General features: G+C 39.2%; 1 protein-coding gene across 1 annotated transcript in view; it reads right to left on the bottom strand.

The window, feature by feature from the left end:
- CDH13 (cadherin 13) overlaps positions 1-17,872 on the bottom strand; it is a 1,454,811-nt gene extending 1,436,939 nt beyond the window's left edge. The window contains exons 1-2 of the mRNA XM_053609618.1: positions 17,759-17,872; positions 15,287-15,382 (exon numbers count right to left, since the gene is read on the bottom strand). The gene's annotated coding sequence lies outside the window, so the exon portion shown is untranslated. The remainder of the gene's footprint in view (positions 1-15,286; positions 15,383-17,758) is intronic.
- Between the last annotated feature and the right edge of the window lie 1,060 nt (positions 17,873-18,932).

Genomic DNA, 18,932 nt, shown 5'->3' with positions numbered 1-18,932 from the left:
CAAGGCACTTGATAAACCACAGTGGAAATGATAAACAAATTTATCTTTTTATTCCTATTAGTACCTGAAACATCTTTTTAACATAATAAAGGAAGCTAATACTTTACAAATTTGAAATGTTACTTTCTGCAGGAATTTATGTAACTTTCACTGAATTGAATTCTTAAAATTTCTCATCGCTTCTCGGCCTTTTGGCTAAGATCAAGTGATTTCTTAAAATTTCTATAGTGAGACTCCTCCCTTGGAAGTCTTAGGACACTAGCGCTAGATATAGGACACTATATCTATTTCCTCTTTTTATGTATACTACCTGTAAGCAGCAACTGAAATTCACCCAGAAAGAATAGCTGAGAAAGGGAAAAAAGAGAAATCATCAATGTAGATAAGAAAGCATCATTGTAAACAAAGACAGGGGTGCTATCTAAAATAAATGGATATAGGTTATTGACCACAGGAGGAGGAGAATTTATTGGTAGGTGAAAACAAACTCCCCAGAAATACTCTGAACTCTCCCTTTTACCCAGCACCATCAATTATGATTATTAAGTGCCTGCTCAGCTGCTGTGCAGTGGAAGAGGCAGGGAGGTTGGTAGCTAGGCAACAGGCTAGAAACTCAAAGGGTAGGAGTTGTGATTCTGGCTCCGCCATAAAAGTGATAAGTGGCCTTGGGTAAACTCCCCCAGCCTTGCTTTCTTCATCTGAAAAATAGCACCACCAGACTGCCTTTCTGCATAGAGAGAAGAAAAACAGAGAATCATACACTGCAATTGTAGAAAAATGAGCTTATGGGGTGAGGGATTCAAGAACACATCAGGGAAAAATTTCACTCAAATTACCACTTTATTACTAATGGCTTGAGCCTGAGAATTCTGTGCCTCAGTTTATTTAACTGGAATAATTCATAGATAATGGTCAGGTCTGACTTAAAACACAAATTAAATGGTACGATTTTTATTTTTTGTAGGATCTAGGGAAAAAATTGGATAGAGGAACTTCTCCCCTAAAGTGCCCTTGAAGTTTCTCAAATATGCCTTGCCGACCAGCTTTGTCCAAGCTCCAACACTTTGTTTATTCCCTATTAAAAGTCCAGGTTGTCTTGTCTGTTTTTTTAATACATTTGACTTGTCTGTGAATTCCAAGAGCTCAACCACGTGTCTCTGTCTGAATCTTTAGCATTAGTTTCTTATACAGAGTGGATGCTCGGTAAATGCTTGTTCAAAGAATGAGTTGAAAATGAGTGAATGTGTTTCAACTCCATCCAGGTAACCATAAAAGATGTAAAGTCTCTATCTTTTCTCATGGCTAAATAGTACTCCATGGTATATGTATATGCCACAGTTTGTTAATCCATTTATGGGTTGATGGGCATTTGGGCTGCTTCCACAAGTTGGCAATTATGAATTGAGCTATCTTTGTGGTGCAATATATCTTTGTGGTAAAATGATTTTTGTTCTTCTGGGTATCTAGATACCTAGTCATGGATCTGACCTAATGTGCACAATATGAGGGTGTTCAGCACACCCCCTGGGTGAAGGACTCAGCTACAACTTGAACTTTACCCTGGAAGTGAGAGCAATGGAACCTAAAAATTTGTACCTTCATATTATTTTGAAAACTCGCAAAAAAAAAAAAATGAGTGAATAAATGAACAGAAGAGAACAAACCAGCTGCCCTCCCTACATGTCAATAGAGCTCTCCCCATGTTCCTACTCTGTTTCCACCTTCCCCAAATTATGACACCATGTTGGCTTTGAGGGATGGTAGTCACTAAGGGCAGAAGAGTCTGGAAAATCTGTAAGGGATGTGACATTTCCAGGTATGAATGATGGAAAGAGGGAAGAAAAGACAAGAGGCAAAAGCAGAGATGTAGAATTTCTTGCAGAGACCATGGAAATCCCACCAAGAGAAGAGAAGGGCTTGGATGAAGAAAAGAAATGGGGCAGACAAGAAAGGAGAACTGTGAGACCCTGGGGCAGGGGTGGGGCAGGAACCAGACCTATAAAAGCACCTGGGTCACCAGCTCTCCTGTGACATGGAGTGCTACCCTTCAGGGTTGAAGGGAGCACTGGCACAAAGCTAAGTCAAGACAGAAGAACTCAATTCATCTTTGGTTTCTTCTCCAGTCTGTTTTTTTTGCATAGAAGTGAAAAAACTTACTTTGGGGTGGGGGGAACTAATTAACACAAATGTTCACAGCAGCAGTATTTACAATGGCCAAAAATTGGAAACAGCCTAAATATACATCAGTGAATGAATGGATAAAGAAAATGCATTTGATCTATACAACAGAATATCATTCAGCCATGAAAGGGAGTGTAGTACCAGATGAACCTTGAAAACATCATCCTAAGTGAAAGAAACCAGTCACCAGAAGCTATATGTTGTATGATTCCATTTACTTAAAACCACCAGAATGTGCAAATCCATACACAGAAGGTTTCTGGGATCTGGAGAAAGATGGGAGTAATTGCCTAATAGGTATGAGGTTCCCTTTTGGGGTGATGAAAATATCTTAGGACTAGATAGAGATGGTAATTATACAACACTGTGAATGCACTAAATGCCCATGAATTATGTTGTTTAATGGTTAATAGTTACTTTTACATTGTGTAAATTTTACCCCTATTTTAAAAAATAATCTAGAGAGAAATGTATCCAGCTTGAATCACCCATGTTGGTCTTCCTCCATTTTAGGGGAGATAGAAGTTACAGTTAAAGCAAAACCAGGGCTTCTCCCAGTTTGCGAAGTGCCACTGACAATTCCTTCCTGCTCTGTAGTAGGAAAGCTATCCCCTGTGGCTCCTGTATCTCCTCAGCTTTCTCTTTCCTTCCCACGGAATGCAAACTCCAGGAGGGCCGAGACTGGTCTGTCTTGCTCACTGCCTTTCCCCAACTCCCAGCACGGCATCTGACATGGTGTGCTCACTCTCGTGCCCTCGACTCTATTCTCCACACTGTGGCAGGTGAATCTTTTTTTTTTTTTTTTTAGGTGATCTTTTTAAAGAGTGAATTTTTCATGGATTCCTTCCTGCTGCTTTAAACTCCAAATGGCTTCATTTTGTGCTAGAATAATAACAAAACTTCTTAGCTTGAACTGTAAGGCTGGGCATAGTCTGGCTTCTACCCATCTCACCGATTCCACCTTGCATCTGTCCCCTTTTGTGTCATAGGTCCGTGGCCTACTTCCTGTGAAGGCCACCACAGCCTCTGTTATGTGGTCTTTGCATGTGCCACCCTTCTGCCTCCCCTCACTTCAGCCTAACTCTTAACTCATCCTTCATCTCTGTGGCAAACACTGCCCCCCATCAAGAATCCATCCTCACCTTCCTTTTACCAATAGAATTCCTTGGGAAGCTCTCACTATTGACTTCTCCCAGCCTACCTTGTAGCTAGGTGTGGCTATGGCATTAAGTTCCAGCCAAGCAACAACAATGTATAGAGCTTCAAGGTCACCTCTTGCAAGCTATTTCTCTCTCCCCTCCTCCTGCCTTGAAATGACGCACTCAGGACTAGGCTGGGACGCCAGGTGTTGAGGATGGCAGAGTTGTCCACCAACCTTCAACTGCCACCTTCGGACTGTCATATAAGAGAGAAACAAACATGTCTTACTGAAGCCATGGAAATATGGCATCTTTGCTAAAGCAGTTTAGCCTGTATCTTAACTAATTTATACCCCATCTCAACAGAATCAAATCAAAGCCTTTCCTTATACAACATGACTAGTTCGAATCTTCCTATTACATGTTTCCAAATCAGCCTAGATCTCTTGTTTCCATTAGTTTAACTGGATGTGCCTGCATGTGTATTTGTGTGTGTGTGTGAGAGAGAGAGAGAGAGAGGAATTTTTTAACACCTGCCTCCTCCTCTGGACCGTAAATGCCCCAAAGGAGGAAGTCACATCTACGTGATTGACCACATGAGCCCCATGCCCTGTGTCTGGCACATAATTGTTGCTCAGTTTTTTTGGTATTTGGGGGTTTTTTTTGTTTTTCAGTTTTTGGCTGGGGCTGGGCTTGAACCCGCCACCTCCAGAATATGGAGCCAGCACCCTACTCCTTAGAGTCACAGGCACTGCCCCAATTATTGCTCAGTTTTTATGTTTGCTGCATGGATTCATTGGTTATTCAAATATAGAACCTCTTTAAATAGTAATAAGATGATCTATAACCGTAAGTGAAGTGCTAGAGTTAAAGAAAAAAATTCCATTCAACAACTTTGTAGAAACTGGCTTTGTTTGATCTATGCTCTCGGGTGAAGATAAGTCCAGGCTAGGTCATAAATAGCCATGAAATGAGATTATGCTTTGACTGATTCCCCTTTATCATTTTTACTATTATTTAGAACTGTACCAAATAATATCGTTACAGCCCAGCAGCGTTCTTCCCTTCAAATATAACTGTCATTCCTGTAGAGTAAGTTTCAGAAATGTTTATATATTATCAAAATTAAGTTTCAAAATGAGCTACAGTATCTGGAAAAGGGGGATAATAATATTTCACAGAAACTAATTGGAAACTTGTTTTGAAATAAAGTAGTTATTATTTCCATCATGAAGAGATGAAAGTAGAAAGATTTCCTTTTATCTCACCCAAGCTAGTATCTTACATTATTTATTCAAACTAAAATTAAAACCTGGCCAAATCCTACTGAGGCACTGCATATCAGTTAGAGATTATTCTTCTGGAAATGAACTTTTGTTCACAAATTTCATTATGCAGTTACAAATGACTATTATTAAAATGTAACATATGAAACCAAATTGTCTTTTTTCTTCCCTGGCCATGCATGAGGCTCACTTTCCTGTGTGGTGTTATTGTTTTCTCCTGGACAAGGCAGCATGCTGTCCCTCTGTGCATTGCCCAGGTGTCCAGAGAGTCTTGTGAAACCCACTGCACTGTCCTGCTGACCTCCTTGTCAACGTGCTCCCCGGCCTCTCCACCAAGTTCTGGGGACTCCCCTCAATGCCATTTTCATTGTCCTGCCCCTTTCATCCCAAGGAACAGACACCAAGGCATGTTTTCCACCTCATGACCTTGCCAAGACCCTTTTTCACTTTTTCTGTAGACCCAAATCTCAGGCAAAGCTACTACCTGGAGTGCAGCGTTGACCCACTTTCAGGTTTCTGAATCCCTAACCCTGAAGCTCTGTCTTGCCCATCCCTGAGCCTTCCCACATCCTAGTCTCTCTGCCTTGAATGCTCTTCCTTGTTCCTTGATTGCCTGGCTCCAACTGTCCTTCAGACCTCCGCTTAGACAGAAATTCCTCCAGAAACATTTTCCTGACCTTATTCCCAGCTACTGGATCAAGTACAGCCTACGTGTTGCCATGGCACCCTGTACCACATAGCACTTGCAACTTTTTTTTTTTCCTCAGTGGTAAGATAGGATTTTTATAGACAGAAATGAATACAGCAGGAGTAAAAAAGCACTAGAGCTTTTGGCAAAGGGGAAGACCGAAGTCAGAAGTCTTCCCCTACTTGCAACTTTTTAATTTGCTCTACTGAATTGCCTGCCGCAGAAGGGCAAGAGCTGATCGCTATTCTTTTTTTTTTTTTTGTAGAGACAGGGTCTCACTTTATGGCCCTCGGTAGAGTGCCGTGGCCTCACACAGCTCACAGCAACCTCCAACTCCTGGGCTTAAGCGATTCTCTTGCCTCAGCCTCCCGAGTAGCTGGGACTATAGGCGCCCGCCACAACGCCCGGCTATTCTTTGGTTGCAGTTTGGCTGGGGCCGGGTTTGAATCCATCACCCTCGGTATATGGGGCCGGCGCCTTACCGACTGAGCCACAGGCGCTGCCCGCTGATCGCTATTCTATCTCCAAGACCCAACACAGTGATGGTACATGGCAGTTGATCAATAAATGTTTCATGGGTTTTGAACTTAGATTCTACTCTAGTATCTGGCCCCTGGGAAAACCAATCCCCTATCCAAATCCCAGAGAAGTCTCACAATCTTCAGGCTCTCCTGGTATGATATTGTGGCTAACCAGGGTTCTTTTTGATTCTTTATCCTGAGAACTCCAGTTTTTCCCCCGCTCATTCTCTTCTTCCCCCGGGTGGTTCTGCCTAATACACCCAGGGTACTTTCCTCTGGTCAATCTTTTTGAATCACGCTCATTAATCAGTTTTCTTAGGTTCTTCACTTTCATATCCAGATCCTGTGCATCAAGGCCACCCCTTGCTTTCTTTTCACACTGCAACATGCTTTTCATCCCTCTCTGGCTCAGCAAAGATTTCAGCTTGGTATACACTTGTTAGGAGGGGACAAAAAATGTCTCTAGGCACTGGATAGATTGTGCACAACATAAAAATTTTAAGAAATTTCCATTCTTAGTTTCTATGCATCTATATGGCCTCTGCTCTCGACCCTCTTCAAACTTTCCCTTTTCCCCAGGAAAGTGACACTCCTCTACCCACTACCAAAGGGGGGGGAAAAAAAAGTCTCATACCCTAACCCCTGAAATTCACTTTCTAATCATCTTTATTTTAGTTTTTGCTTCTGCTTAGATGTTGCCAATAGCTCCTTTGTGGGCACAGGTTTGTAGATTTATGTTTTATTTGTTCTCTATTTACTTAAAAGCAGTAGTATTAAGGGCAGGTTTTTCCCAGGAGAAAGTCAATCAGATCATTTTCTTACAGGTTGCCTAAAGACTGTCAAATCAATCAAGGAATTTGTCTCGGGGAAGCATTTAATTTAAGAATTTATCCCCGGGTATTTGTACTAAAACACACCAAAACCAAGTCAAAACATCATATTAGCTAACAGGAAATTGTTCTGATATATGCAATAAAAGAGAATTGAAAGCATTATTTCCAAAGCAATCCCAACACATACAGTCATCCAAATATGAGTATAGCACATCATGCTGAACTCCTCCCATGGTTCTGCACTTTGCTTTACATTTGATCCAATAGAACTCAAGGTGCTCGATGCACAACATGAAACAAAATTTGGGATCGTACAGTTAACTTGAGCAGGTTGGAAACCAAGGACAGGCTGAATGTTACTATACACAGCCCCATGGATAAGAGTGAAGGGAGAACCATGCTGAACCACATGTTACAAAATAGGCAGCAAAGTTTGGACAGCAGAATGGTTGCCAACAATTCCAAATAACTAACTGACAGGTAGTATCTATGGTACTAAAGCCTATATTTCCCTCTTTGGGGCAGAGCCATGATGATACTTGATTTTGGCTGCCCCACAGGAGTAAATGCCCTGCTGATCCAGATTACCTTGGTTCCTACCTTGCTGACTCTAACGACTATTAGTTATCTTCATTTTAATTGTTTGCACCACCTGAGGTATGAAGGGGGATAGATAAATGATATCTCTCTCTCTCTGGAATACTGGAGGACCCTCCCCACCCAGGCAGTAGAAGCTTCTATAAGTTTCCAACACATGTGAGTGTCCAGGAGTTAGGAGAGTTCCAAGAAAGAAAGATCTGAGTTAAGTAAGTTTAGTTCTTTCTCTAATCAAAGAAGTCCAGGAATGTGATGATTGTCACACCAAAGAAAATCCATCAAGTTCAGGAGGATGGAGAGGCTCTCCCTATACCAACCAATCAAATTCTATTAACGTTTACGCCAACAGCCCCAACATGATCCAAAGATCTGATAGGCTCAAGGTTCCCATAGTAATTCCAAGTTTATCTTTTCATATGATTAGGAAATAATATTTTAGGATTCCTGCGAGGTGTTAGGGATCTGTTCGGCCTCCTCTGGGACTAAAGTAAGTTTTTCCTGAAGCTTTCAAAATAAGCCAGAAGGCTTGGAAATGGTTACTTGGATTCTCTGATTAAGAAGACAGTCCTTTTCTGTGTATTTATTTCAAACTAGAGTCAGCAGAGAGTCTGCAAAGTACATTCACTTTGCTGCTGCCATGAGCACACTAAATGTAATTTCACATGTCTTTGATGATTCCTGGTCTTTGAGAGACTCCTATCATCATTATTTATTTCAATTCTCATTGTTTGGGGCTAGATACAAAGAATTGGATTGAGTTTGCCCTAACCATAGCACTAACTGTGACTTACCAGAAAGATCTCTGGTATGGCCACACAGTTTAAAATACACATGAAAGATAATAGGGATACCTTAGAAATCCCAATGGTGATGGTGGTGAGCACTTACCATGTGCCAAGCACTGTGCTAAGCCCGTTGTGTATATTAAATCATTTACTTTCAACCCTAGGAGGTAAGCAGTATTATCTACATTTTAGATGAGGTGACTTAGGTTCAGAAACGTTAACTAACTTACCCGAGGTCTCACTATTTTAGGAAATAGAATAGCCAGAATTTAACCCTGGATAGTGTGGTTCTAGAGCAGTGCTTTTCAACCTTTTTTTATCTCATGGCACACTTGAACCTATAGTTAAATTTCTGTGGCACACTTTAATTACGTTGATTTTTTAAAAGAGTTTAAAAAATATACTTACTGTGCTATGAACGTCTTTTGAATATAATTTAATAATCTTTAAAAAATTTTTATGGCACACCTAAGATCTTCTCATGGCACATGGATTGAAAATCACTGTTCTAGAGCCTTCACTCAAAACCACATGCTAAAATAAGAGGAAATGTGTGTAGCATTATTGAACTGAATGAGCACAATAAAGAAATGCATCCTAGGAGTGGCACCTGTGGCTGAAAGGAGTAGGGCACCGGCCCCATACACTGGAGGTGGTGGGTTCAAACCCAGCCCCAGCCAAAAACTGCAAAAAAGAAAAAAGAAAGAAAGAAAGAAATGCATCCCTCAATGAGCTGAAGTGGAATATGCTTAAGCTTTCATCTACCAAGTCAGAAATGCACACATGCACGCAAGCACGCCCTTTTCAGTTACAATCAAAGTAGAAAGATAAATCTAAAAAACACAAACTCACTGCTTGGGGCAGATGATATAACATTAACAAACAACAAAAAGAAAGTCATATATCTCAACTCCTGTTGTATTTCCATCTTCTTTATCAAGGAGAATGATCTTTAAACTCGGGAAGGTTGAATAAATGTAGTTTAGAAGGAATTGAAGTATGAGATAAGTAAAGTGATAGCAAGAGACCATCTCCCTGTTTTAAATGAGTTGAAGTCTCCAGGTCTAAACAAATTACATCCCAGAGTATAAAGAGATTTTGCAGATGCAATCTAAGAGTCGCTGTCAGTATTCTTAAAGGGATCATAGAGAACAGAAAAGACGCTGGGGCAATGGAGCTAGAAAAATAGCATTCCAGTTTTTCAACATAAACGAAAAAAAAGCGTATTCCATGACCTATGAGTGTGCAAGCTTGATTTTGAAGTTAAGATAGTGCTGTTAAGGGAACAAGGTGATATTCTCTAATGATCAGATGGAGGATGTGTGAGTGCCTAGGAAAGGAAGTGGTGATCACTAGGACCCGGACGGATTCACTGGGCAAAATAACAAAGATCCCACATGTCTCTTTCTTCTGTTGTTTTGAGGCCTGGTGAAAGTGAAGTTGCCATGCACGCACTACTCCCAGGGACGCCAGAGCAGCTTTGATGAGGTGCCCATCTCCCTGTGGGCACACAGGATTGACTCCAGGTGATCTGGCTGGGTCATGGAGTCCCCTTCTTTGCTTGATGCTCCATGAAGTTGCACACTTGCTCAAAGAGAAACCCCAAGGAGAAAAGAACCTGAGGCAATGGAACACAAATCCCATGGCTCTCCAGAGCCACAGCCAGGCTCAGCTCCATCTGTGGTTTAAATGAAACAGGATAAGCATATTTGCAGAAGCTCTTGGGGATCTGATAGTTAAGATAGTGCTGTTAAGGGAACAAAAGCCTTATTGACCATTTATACCATAAAAAGCTGAATTTACAAGTCAATACCTGACAGGTTGTCCAACCCACAGCCCATGGACCATCTGAGGACTGTGTGAGTACTTTTTTGCTTAACTATGGTGGCAGGTATCACGAAAATTATTTAAGGACCTTTTTTTTTTTTTTGCTCATCAGATTTTGTTAATGTTTTTGCATTTAATGTGTGACTTAAATGTGTGAACAAAGAAGTCAAAAGGTGGGACACCCCTGCAGGAATAATTCTCCTTGAGAGAGTTACATAGCTCATGTTCTCCCTCCATCAGGATTCTGCCCAAATATCAGCTCCTTAGAGAGGTCTTTAATCATCTGATATAAGATAGCCAGGCATGGTGGCACACATCTATAGTCCCACCTACTCAGGAGGTTGAGACAGCAGGAAGATCACTTAAGCCCAAGAGTTTGAGAAGACAGTGACCCATGATGACATCACTGTACTCTAGCACAGGTAAGAGCATGAGACTCTGTCTCAAAAAAAAAAAAAAAAAAAATATATATATATATATATATATATATGTAGCATTTGCCCCATCATGCTATGAGTATCTTATTTTATTTTTCTACATAGTTCATGCCATTATCTATTATATTGAATATATGACTATTTGTATAAAATTATCCTAGCTCTCACAGCTAGCTGGCATTGTATTATGTACATTTCATATATTATATATTTATATACACATATATACCCATACATGCATAATTTGTCTATCTCCTCCTCTTCCAGAGCCAATAAATTCTACATGAATGATATCCTTATGTTATATGGATATAAGTTATATCTTATGTGCCTTTTGAATGACATTTCCACGAGGACAGGAACTTTGTTGTCTTTTTTTTACCACTACATCCCTAGTCCTTAGAAGAGTGCTGAAAAATAGTTGTGCTCAAAAAATATTTACTGCTCAATAGTATTTGTCCATTAATATATGTCAACTTGGAGAATGGTCTCTAGTGGTTACACAGTCCCAGTCCCTGGCTCTACCCAAAACATTTAACTCTGACCCAAATAAGGAGAAAAAATAAGAAAATTGATTCCAAGTCCTTGTCAATGAAACATTTATTATTATTATTTCCCTGACCATTACCTACCACGTGATAGGCACTGTACTGGGCTCTTACACTACTGCAAATTCTCACAACAAACCTAAGAGGTAGAAATTATCTTCACTCTCAGATGAGTAAACTGGGCTCAGGGAGTTTAAATCTTACCCTCCACCCATCCCCACTTCTCTAAGTGCCCTGGCCAGTGGAGAGAAGATACCTCCCTAGTGAAACCAACCATCTTTGAGGTTGCTAGAAAATCTGGGCTCTCTCTTCCCCATACTAAAACAACACAACTGTCAACTCTCTAGGTTGCAAACTTTGTGATGTGTTTGGTTCTGCCTGCCTCTTTCATCTGTTGCCATTCTTGTGTTGTCTCCTTCCTCTGCATTTCTGCATGACGTAATTGGCTCCCAAGAGAATGTTTGGTTTTATCTACTCCCTCACTCCCTCTCACTCCACTACTTTTTGGAAGAGAGTGGTGGCAGAGATGGTGGTGGAGGGTTTTTGTCTGGTTTGGATTAATAAAATTTTTTAAAAATAAAAAATAAAAAACTTGCCCAAAATTAGACAGTGGGTACATGATGAAGCTGGGATTAAACTCCAAGATCTGCTTCACTTAAAAGTGCTTCCTTTTTTACAATACTATGATAACACTTATAAAAACATGGGAAACCTACTTAAATTAGAGGCTGGCTGACAAGAAAAACAGTATCTTAGGTGAAAAATCAAGATTTCACAAGTCTTTGACATATTTAAATGGTAGGCCAGTATTTTAAAAATACATGGTAAAGATAATATGCCAATTCTCATATGCCAATTTTAAGAATCAAATGTACAGGTGACGGGGAGAATTATCATTTATTTGAAATAGACCAAGAGGCATTAATTGACTACAAATTTGATCTAAACCAATAATAAGATGTGGCTGTTAAAATGAACTAAAACAGTTAGCTTTATTGGAGATATTTTTAAGCGAAAAGAGTTTCAGTTTTATTCTACAGAAGCTAGAACAGGAAAACCAAAACTAGAGTGTGAACAGTAAAAGTCTTGCTATGAATGAAATGATTAAAGAGCTGGTGAACCTCATCCTGGGAGAGAAAAGACGCAGATATCTTCATATCTGCAGGACTGTCGTATGAAACCAGAGGACATTTTCTGTTGTTTCTGGTACGTAGGGCTATAGTAAATAGGTTTGGCTAAAAATACAAAGCTTACTAGTAATTAGATGCCTTCTGAGCCATGAGCTCTCAATCTGTCAGGGGAGATATTTATTCAACCAGAGGCCACGTGAGAATCAGGCCTGGATACTTCAGTACCTACCCAAAGGGATGTGAAATTAGGTTAATTTTATGTGGGTTTTTTTGTTTGTTTGTTTTGCAGTCCCTCCTTCTACATATAAGGACCCTACTTTCTGAACCTCAAACCAAAACCTGTGATCCTGTAAGAGACTTTTTATATTGCTTCTGGGTTTTAAAGACAGTCTAGCAGATATCACCACAAAAATACTGTGGTTTAGGGGAGATGCCAGTAATAGAAATAATGCGGAAACTATATGAAATTAGGACTTCCCTGGAAAAGGGAAGATGAAAGATCACTCTAGGGCAGCATCTATCTCTCTTTGAATATTCATATTTTCAACCAAAGAGATGGAAACTCTTGATAAGAGTTCATTCAGTTTTTTTCTTGCACAGCAAGTTTTCTTGAACTAAGGCTTCTTCTTCCAAAAGCTGAGTGCCAGAGTATAATTACCTATTTTAGTTCATTTAGATTTAGAAAATCAAGAAGGCATTGGGAAAGCTTCTTAAAGTATCATCAGAGATTCTAGGCCCTGTTGCAGGAGCTATGCCAACCCATCCCTCGTGACATCACTTCTACCTCTGTGCACATGTGGGGATGTGCTCATCCATGCAGCGATCAACAGCCCAAACTGCCCTTGTTCCTCCAGAGCGCCTCCCCAAAAAACCTCACTTTGTAATATGGCTCCTGAAGGGGGTGAATACTTTCTCTTAGCCAAATTTGACTCTCTACTCTGCCAATAAGAATCCAATCACACTGATTAAGATATTGTAATTCCAGATACCCAGCATTGGGCTGGTATCAGCTGCTCCCTATTAGACACAACGTTCCTTTGAAAGACTACTTTGTTTCACACTGGCAGTCATTTTTCACCCTGCATGGCAGAATTTCAAAGCCAAGAATCCTGTATTACACGGTAAACAAACAAAATTAGACTCCAAATTGCCTTTTTTGATTTTGATATATTAATCAACTCTTCAGGAAAGCTTCTAAACATTTTCAATTACATCAAAAACAGGCTGGCAACATCCTCTGACTTCAAAAAAAATCATGCTTAGTTAAAGGTTTGTTTTTTATTCCACTGATATTCTATTACATATTTTCAACTGTTTCTGTTTTAGTACAGATTGATTAATGGCGTCAGTTCTAAAATCTCAGCATGTCCACAAGACAAAAAGAGACAGAGAGAGCACATTTCTATCTGTAATCTTCCTTAACCAAGGCAGATCTATCTATTTTGGTGTGTTTGCTTCTTCCCTCAGCTGCAGCCTTTGATCCCTGCATATCTGAAACTGTGGGCCTTACGGTTGTCATTAAATGCTAATTGTGGGACAGGTGTGCTCTCTAAACATTTAGGCCAAAGAATGGCTCAAATGAGGCAAAGGGGAAGAGAAAGACTCAGACTCCCTCCTGCGCTTTACATCTTACTTGAGTGGGCAGGAAAATTGGCATTTGAACTAATAAAGCAAATATGCTGAAAAACAAAACAGGAAGTTGGGTATGATCCACAAGGGATGCATAGATCAAAGCATATATAAGACAACTACATACTCAATGGATTACGTGACAATAGCTAAAGTGCTTCAATTATGTCCATTGTTACCTTCTTGAAGAGGCGCAAATCATAGAAAGAATGCTATAGAGACAACTGAAGTGTTTTCACATCCTCCTCTAAATGTACTGCTTAAGAAAAAAGCTTAAACCATGTGGGTGTGCAGTTGTTCATCTACTGGCTTTATGTTAGTATTGAGCACATTGGATACTTGCTTTTTCATTCTTGTGATACTTTAGTAAGGAGAATGTTCTTCAACTTCACCCCCTACTGGTGAGTTTCTATAGGAACTGAGTTGGAGAGGTTTTCCAGCAAGTATCCAGAAGTCCTCAGGAAAGTTCTACTATTCTATGGGCAGAAATTGAAAACCCACGGTGATATTCAGGCACACCTTTGTTTTGCCTTATATTGGACAGGAAGGAATGCGTTTCTCACCAATCTCTCTCTTATAGACAGACAGAACTAACGAAACATGCTGGTGGGCAGATGTTCTCAATGTGTAGGCTTTAAGCATAAGCAGGCATATTTTCTTCCTCAATGTAGATATGCAGTAGTCTGTCTACCAGAAAGGGACACAAGAGCTTTGTTCCTTGAGAACAATGATAATGGTCTATTAGTCTATTTATTACCAAGAGAAGAAGCGATCACTAGCAGCAATGTCAAGGATTGAGGACCTTCCTAAGGGTCTCTTTTAACAAGCTCCATCTGTTCTGTTCACTTCCCATGTTCTTTGCCCAGATGACTGACAGAAATACCTGAGTGCATAGTGTCCCTTAAAGGAGACCCCATTCCCCACATTCATGGTTTGGTCCCTGGTGAGTCTAAAGATAAACCTCTTGATGAAACCATAGCATTCAGAGAAAAGTGACTCACTGGTTAAAGGGGATACTATTCTGTCAGTAACTATAGTTGGTGAGGACATGTAAAGGAATGTCACCCAAAATGCAGTGACTTATTCAGGAGTAAAATCATTGAGGAACAGTTTCCAAAGGTGGTGAGACCTCCCTATAGACTTGATCTTTATGCAATTGCATCTACTTTAAAAGACTACCATAAACCATAACCCTGGTGATTTACATTAATCAATTCACATCTATATCTAGAAACCATCCAGCAGAAAAATATATTAAATATATCAAATTAATTTTGTTTCATTTAACACAACACCAATCTCAGTTCACATATGTTCAGTCTTCTTAATCCACAGCTGCTATTATGTGATTCTGTACTCAACACTAAAAAAAAAAAAGTTAATTTTAAGACATTAAAGCATTTTTGTTAAGACAGTACATCCGCTCAAAGGAGATGGCTATGCTAAATTCCAAAAATTCTGCATCGTTCCTTGTGTTGATGGGAGTCATCCCCCATTCAATGATCTCCTTACGTGTCCTGAACTCCATGGCTGTATCCAAAGCGCTTAAGAGGGGAAAAGAAACTATAGCACAAAAGGTAGTTTAGGTGACTAATAATTTTATGATTTTATTTTACACAATTGTACCTAAAATTCTAACTCAGCTATAAAAATGTATCACTGGTTAAATAAGTTTAAATACTTACAAATATTGAAATAGTGGTAACCGTCAAGTGGAATCACAAGAGATGAGTCCCATGCTATGCCAGGTCCTACGAGCAATTTTCAGACTTCAGCTCCTTCTGGCAACTGTGATCAAAGAATGCAAAGAAAGCAGCACTATAACTGAGTGACTTCACACGGTTTCAGTTAGTGTATTTTTTTTAGAAAACAGAAGACCAACTAAAACTGGCTTAAATAATGACTTTTATTATATCACCAAGCAGGCAGTCCAGAGGCAGAATGGCTATGTGGTGAGTTCACGTGGTAATTTGCCAGTGTCAAGAAGGACCCAGCTTCCTTCCAACTCTCCACTCTGTAACCTAAGCATGTTGGCTTGTCCTCTGAGGCTGATTCTCCTCATGGCCCTAAGATGGCTTCTGCAATTTCAGGCATCATGTAAAGATGACAATAATCAGAGGCAGAAGTGTTTCCTTCTAAGTATGAATTTTACAAGGAAACAATCCCCTCTCACCAACCCCTTGGCCAAAGACTCTCAGTACTCATAGGACAAAATCACATCAAAAACCCACATCTTACTCAATCACTGAAAGGTAATAATTAGAATTAGAATGTGTAAATTAGCCTATTTAAGATGTACTTCTCAAGGCTAAGGGGAACCCCAGCTTCCCCTAAAACACATTATCACCCAATATTTGCAAAAATTAGAGTTCTACAAGAAATAAGGCTGGTGAGAATGACAGTGTAGTAGGTGACCTAAAGTATTTCCCACACTTACCTAATAAGAAAAGAGGCAAAACTTAATTCTCTAAGCCATGGCTCAACTCACAGAGCTGACTACACAGTTTAATAGGTGGACAACATCATATATCTAAGATTAGCCACTGTTGTTATAGTGGTATGTCTTCATAGGAGCTGTAAAGAAGTAAATCTCTCTTTAAAAGGCAGTAAGTGATTATAATTGAAGCACAAATCATTGCTAAATCCATATCATCTACATGGACTCAAAATAGATATTTCCTCTTTTATTGAAAAATCAAGGGTTCTCTTTACTGGAAATTGGAGTTCCAATGAGTTTCCAGTAACACTTTTGCATCCCAGATGTGCATTTGTAATACATTTATATTGGTTAATTGGGCTCAATTTATCTAATTAGTTACTAAAGTGGCCAGTTGTATATGCAAATTAGGGATCATGGCTGTATTAAAAAGTAATGTACTGTACAGTGTAGTACCTGAATATATTCAGACATACATTGTTTCATTTTTCACTTCATTCTAAATTCTTCATTTATTACATGACCATCTCCTATATGGAAATAAATGGTTAAGATGATATGTTTTAAATGTGAGCTCTTTCATAAAATATTTAATCAATTCTAAATGAGAAACACTATGTTCAAGGGATGTTAGGAGAGACAGTGTGGTACAGCTATAAGCAATCAACTGAGAGGTAGGAGATATGAATCCTAATTCTAATAACACTTACTGAGTACCATGTATTACGTACCACGCAGTGTGCTAAGACTTTAACCCATATTCTTTTCATTTGTAATCCTCACAATAGCCCTGTAAATTAGGTGCTATCATTATTTCATTTTTAGATATGGAACTGAAGCACAGAGAGGTTACGTAAGTTGTACAAGGTTGCACAGTTAGTAAACAGCAGCTTCATAGCTAAAGCACTTAGCCATGATGCAATCCCACCTCTCTAGCCCTGGAATTGCAACTAGCTGCTTAAACTTGTTGGGGCCACAGTTTGCTAATGAATTAAATAAAGACTCTAAGTAGAAATATTTAAGAACCTTTCCAACCCTAACACTTAAAATCTCATGAAAGCTGTGACCTATGGACATCATCTTTTGCCAAATGCTAAGATTATATTTATTACAGGACAGAACACCCTATCCAGACTTTCTAAGTAACAATAATTGCAAAATGGTTCTGAAAAAGAACCAAAAATCTAAGCATGGCATATGTAGAATAAGTCACAGGAAAAAATATATCTCCTTAGAGGAATAAGGTTACAGTTTATTGGATCCATATTGATGAGGTAGCCCAGACACTGGTGTGAGCGACCTACCGAGAAGGCAGGCTATGGAATTGAATTTCCTATAATATGGCTCCTGAATTAACTTAAGATCTTTCAAAACAGGCTACAATGTTTCATGACAACAAACAGTGGGAAATTCTCCTTGCAGAGCAAACATGTCTCTCCTCTATCTGAAATAGATTATTAAATTATTTTAAACCACCTCACCAAACATGATTATGTGTATTTATAGATTTATCAAAACACTGTCTTTGAGGAACCTAAACAGAGGCACAGAGAAGCGCTATATGTTTGCAGAAGAATTAATATACATTTATTGCTCTGAACACTGTGAACGAACTACCCACTAGAATGGCCTCCAATTGAGCTTGTCTGAGGGGCGAAATTTTTAATCTAAATGATTAAAGTCTCTAATCTTACTTTAAGATACAAGCAGGTTTGGGCACTACCTTCCTTTGGTCTGGGAAGTTGTTCATCTTTGGTGTGCTTTTTCACTGTGTGGAAAGAGGGACATCAAGTGGTTTAAGTTCTGGAAATTTTGTTTTGTCAGCTCCCATAAACCCAGTGGAATGGCGAGTGCAGAGGAGAGCAAAGGATCCAAACATTTTCTTCTTAGTCACTTAAATACAAAAATCAGCAAATTTTTGTTAAGGATTAATTTTCCTTAGGGTATAGACAGATATCTTTTGAGTACACAGTAATATCTCAATTATCTCCAATAGGTAAGGGGAATAGTTTTGTGAATAACTAATAACAAAACAATAACAAAAATAACTTACGTACCATGGTATGTTGGGGGTGGGGGGGAGGTAATACTGTCTTATAGATTAATTTGCTTCCCTAACAACATTCTTCTTATATTAGATAACAAAATTTTGTTATTCCTGAACAAAAAATAATCAAAAAATCTGAAAGCATTGTTGATACTAAGGTCAAATCATGAAAAGTAAATCTGCTACACTATATAAGGGCTAATCCATAATAACTTGTTTAAAAAGATAGTAACAGCTTGTTTATATTTATAATTTGGAATGTATTCCAAATAAGAGTGGGCACTTTTATTCCTCTATACTTGCTACATCTTTTTCCTATGTTTAGGGAATAGATAAATTAAGAAGAGCTTTATGACATTTTCAACCAAGGGAAAAGGTCAGGCAGCTGGAGAACAATACAGAAAGCAAACCATCTGCTTGTCATGTAAACGCTTCCTAAATCAGAAAGAGCATGAAGTTCTTTGGGGGGTTGTTTCTCTCTTTGAGCCTCAGGCCAATCAGATTCTATAGACAAGGGATAAAATGGAGGAATTACTAGTCTGACTTGCCTGAACCACTGAGTTCATAATAAAAAAATAGTAAAAGTTAATATGGAAATTCAACAACAAAAGAGTCTAACAAGTATGAACTGAAACAACAAAATACATATTGTAATAGTGAGACTTCAGAACCCAAGGAAGTAAAATAATCCACAAAGTGAATGGAGCATGAGTAAGGGAGTCCTACCAGCTCAGTGCCAAGCCTGGATCAGCCTCCTTCAAATTTCTGACAAGTAATTTAACCACTCTAGATCATGGTTTCTTAATCTGTGAAATGGCACAATAGCAATGCCCACCTCAGAGTTACG

The sequence above is a fragment of the Nycticebus coucang genome, chromosome 2 (assembly GCF_027406575.1).
Source record: "Nycticebus coucang isolate mNycCou1 chromosome 2, mNycCou1.pri, whole genome shotgun sequence".
Taxonomy (NCBI): domain Eukaryota; kingdom Metazoa; phylum Chordata; class Mammalia; order Primates; family Lorisidae; genus Nycticebus; species Nycticebus coucang.
The sequence above is the reverse complement of the archived record's forward strand: the minus strand, read 5'-3'. Positions and strand labels throughout refer to the sequence as shown.